Source organism: Prionailurus viverrinus, chromosome B2 (assembly GCF_022837055.1).
Source record: "Prionailurus viverrinus isolate Anna chromosome B2, UM_Priviv_1.0, whole genome shotgun sequence".
Classification (NCBI taxonomy): domain Eukaryota; kingdom Metazoa; phylum Chordata; class Mammalia; order Carnivora; family Felidae; genus Prionailurus; species Prionailurus viverrinus.
This window is the reverse complement of record NC_062565.1, coordinates 5,549,231-5,553,677: the sequence shown is the minus strand read 5'-3', so window position 1 is coordinate 5,553,677 and position 4,447 is coordinate 5,549,231. Positions and strand designations below refer to the sequence as shown.

Sequence of the window (4,447 nt, the reverse complement as noted above, 5' to 3'; positions counted from 1 at the left end):
GATCCTCATTTCACAGATGAGAAAACAGGAATCTAAAACAGGTTGTCATTTGCTCAAGGTTATTCAATGAATCGGGTTTAGAGCTAGGGAAACCAGGAAAGGCCAGACATTGGAGAGAAGAATCCTGAAAGAATGTAAAAGGACAGAAACATGCTCTCAGCTGGATACCGTCTTAGTGACACACATCTTTTCCACATCCTGAACCCCTGATGTCAAGAAAAGCAGGGTTTTCCGTGATGGGCAGCTTGTGGTTCTCCCCAGAACCAGCAGCCCCAGAAAAGCCCCATGCCCCCTCCCTGCCAGCAAGAGCCCTCACCTGACAAACCCAATCCCCAGGGCTATTCTCCAGATGTTTATACTGTCAAATGATTTAATGGTCTGCAGAAATGAGTTGGTCTGTTCGTTAAAATAGTCATCATAATGAAAAAGACGGACGACATCTGCCCTTATCCTCTGTCAGTCTGTCACATCTATGTACCTCCTTCCTATCAATCACCATAGTATGCATTATGTAAATACCAAAGATGAAATGTCAGCCTATGTATCTAATTGTCCCTGTGTGCCATATGGGAATATGACTGGTGGACCCTGCTGTTCCCCTTTACAGCCAGCATTAATTGGCATCTCTGTTATCTAGCCATGGTGATTCTGATCGGAATGGTTTTAGGCCCCAGTAACCCTTTCAATGGGAGACATGATTCAGGCTGATTCTTACCCAAAGAAAAAAATGCAGAGAAATCTCAGAAACTTTATCATCCTACTAATATTTGATCAAAAATGTACAGAGTCATTTGCTATATTTGTTGATAAGAGAGGAATCCAAAAAGCCTGGAGATGAACATTTCTGCATTCCCCCCCCCCAAAAAATGGGAGACCTGTAGAGAGAGGTGAAGTATGTTCACAGATAACTGGGGAAAACAAAATGGAAGGGTCATTTTCTCCCTCCAATTCCTGGGCTACTTTGCGGAACGTGCATTTGTCCATCTTCAAGGACTGGATCATGAATGTCAGTGTAAGAACGGGCTTTAGAAGTCCTAGAAATGTAGAATTCTACTGGGCATGAATCCTATGTAAGATATCTCCAACAGCAAGACTTATGTCTCTGCTTTAATACTTTCAATGAAGAGGCATTCACAGCTTTGCAGGGTTCCACTTAGATGAAAGTAATTTAAAAGCATCAAAGAAGCAAATCCTGAAATGTCCTAGTGCACTCACCATAGTGTAGATGGTATTATCAAAAACTTTGTATTCATAAACACAACCTCCCTTGCCCAACTTTCTTAAAATGAAAATGATATTGAAGCTACCTTCAAGTCCCTATAGAAGTAAGCAATCTTCCTGTCTTATTTGCAAATATACACAGTACATAAATTATTTTCATCTCAGAGGACAAGGAAATTTGACATATTCCATGTTGGGAGAAAAGATCTCCCCTACCCCCAAATATGCTGTATCCTGTCCTACCCAAAGGGGGAAAAAAAACCTATGAATGCAATGGTAAGTGCTACGTTAATTACCAACACAGAGCTCAGTCCTGAAAATTCCAAAGTTTTAGTTGATTCCATGTTCAAAATGTTCCACATAAGGTCACCAGGAAAAACTGGCTGCATACAGTCTCGCAACTAATGAAATGAGATAAATAGCAAATGAGCCCACCAAAGGTATTTGCAATAAAGGTTTATCTTCTTACACAAGATAAACTGGAATCATTGTGTGTACAGCTGGAGGTTCTCTCCTGTTCCACTTACCCACAAGTGCAGACATGAAGTCATCTCTCTGTGTTCTGTATTTACTCTAAAGATTAGTGACAAGCTACCATGCTGCCCCTAGGGTTTTCGTCCTTGTTTATCTGAAAAAGTGCAAGGAGACTGCCACCATGGCCATGGAGCCAGCCCCTGGGAGACCCGAGGGACTGTGAAGGCTGGAGCCCAGTGGGTGAAAGGTCAAGGTCACTTCTGCTCCTCAAAGGTCCTGGCCTCAGTCAGCCTGCAGACGACTGGAGTGAAGTAGGAAATGATGTATGTGTCAACGACCCTCTTGGAAGTCACAGGAGAAGCCATCCTGAAGGTCTCAATGAGGTCGGATGACATTCCAGAATGGGAGACAAGCCAATTTGGGAGCAGACCGGATCTGGCTTCATTAGAAATTATTACCAGTTAGTTGATAACAACAGACTCCAACTAGGCACAATTTGTATTGACACATCACGGGAAGGACAACAATTCCTAGGGAAAGATGCCATGTAGAGAAATTGTCCAGCCTCCATTCCAGAAAACCCAGCACGGCATCGTGGCGCAAGACCATCATCCTGTGCCGGACAGCTGCATCATCAGCATGGTTGTGGGCCAGCTCAAGGTCGGTGGAGACCCCATTGTGGGGTTCCACCACACGTTCCTATTAAAGAACATCAACGACGCTTGGGTTTGCAGCAATGGCATGATCAGGCTTGCCCTGCACAAACTGACCTCCTCCCCCTCCCAGCCAGGCACTCTTGCTGTCTCCTCCCCCTCCTCTTCCTGACACTATTCGCATTCTGCAGATGCTCCAAATCCCATCCCTAAATGAGCCCTGCAGTGGGAGAGGGAGCCGGGCACACTACCCAGGTGTCGTGTGGGATGTCTGCATGCCAGACCAGGTGCATCTGCCAGAAGTTTGTGTTGTTCCAGTACATGCCTCGGAAAGACAAGTAATGCAAAGGTTTTCTTCTTCCTTTTTTTTTAATCTACTGACAAGTTGCTCTAGTAACCCAAAAAAGTGAAAGATAAAGCAGCTGCCTCATCGCCCAGATATTGATTTGTTCAGATGTTACAATGCCTCGTGATACAATAAAACCATGAAGATTTTCTTTAAAAAAACCAAAAGAGAAGAAGAAGGAAGGAAGAAAAGAAAGAAAGAAAAAGTACAAGCAATCTGTTAAGGTTAAAGAGACAACATTAAGGAATGTGACTGTACAGTCGTACAGCCAATGACTCTGGCCTGTGCTTAATCCAGGGCCTTGTTTAAAAGAGCTTTTCGATTTTAATTAAAATAAAATGGGCCCTGGAAGAAAACACGTCTCCTCCAGCAAGGATTGTATTCAGCTTGCTCCCTGTAATTTTGCCCATCACACTGCTGGCTGTTGCTTTTTGCACAGCTCTTAAATGGTGTCTAAATTGACCAGCTCTGTTGCCAAGGAAACGGACAGGACAATGCTAATAGAAGCTACTTAGGACACACTGTGAAAAGCTTAGAAATAAAATTGTTTGACATGAAAGGCACCGTGTCAGCAGCCAGGCAACTCTGTTAAAGGCTGCACTGAGCAGAAGGTGGTGCCTTGTCTCCCCCTACTCTTTCCTCTCAAAATCTCTCCTAGAAAATGAATTCTGTCCTAGGAGCTTGGATGGCTTTTCCTATCAGAATCACTTTGTTTTCCTGGCTCAAAGTACAGAAAAATCCTCATGTTGTGGTTCTGAAGCACCCAGCACAGACTTCAATTTCTACCCATGAAAATAGGCTGCTTCCCCCCACACTTTTCTTTCCACCAACAAAGTCCTTTCCCCTCATGAATAAATTGCAAATATTCTGAATTTTCTAAGATTGTTAATTAAAACCCACTTGATTTAAGCTGCTTCTCCCATTTTGCACTCACAAACCATAAATTATGGAGGAGGTCAAAGAATGAATGGCAATTTGACATGAAGAGGTTGATTTATTGCTTCAGAAGGAGTTTTATACCAGATGTGGCAGGAGTCATAAATTAAATGCTAAATGTTATGTACTATTATGCTTTCAGGAATATAAATGTGTCTAAAATGCTATGCAGGTGGAATGATAAAAATATGAATCTACTCTCCTGGCAATTTTAAAAGGCCCTTTAAAGCTGTCAAAAAGAAAGTAAGCTGAAAACAACCTAGATGAGCTCCTCAGATGCCTTTTACAGCACACCCATGCTTTATAAAAGTAACCCTTTCCTATGAAATGCGGGACATTGGCTTCTGTTGGTTTGGGTGGGGAGAAGAGAGAAAGAATTCTTTACGCTAAAAAAGAGAGAGAGAGAGAGAGAGCATGAGAAAGGAAAAAAAGAGATTCGGGGAGCTCTGTGCTGCTGAGGCATTGGGACATGCATCCAAATCAGCATTCCCCACTCACTCCTCTACACATGACCATAATTCAATTTATCAAACCTCATCAGAAAGCCAATCTGGATGGAACTTGCCTAACTTTACCTAGCAGCTGCAGGGGCTATAATTATTGGGCTTAAAATATAAAATATAGAATAGGACAAGATTCAGATACATGAAAGCTTGGAGCTGCAAAGCCGCAGGAGAAAACTTCACCAGGGGGCAGGAGCTGTAAAGGGAAGGACTCGGTTTTGAGGGCCAGTCCATGCTGACCAGCAGCCAGGTGCTGGAACCAAAGGTAACGGCTGACCATCAACTCACGCCTGGGATGATGGTACTTGGGACAC

General features: G+C 43.2%; 1 pseudogene; it reads left to right on the top strand.

Annotated features, from left to right (window-relative positions):
* Positions 1-2,096: 2,096 nt before the first annotated feature.
* On the top strand, positions 2,097-2,520 carry LOC125165639 (nuclear transport factor 2-like; annotated as a pseudogene).
* The last annotated feature ends 1,927 nt before the right edge of the window (positions 2,521-4,447 follow it).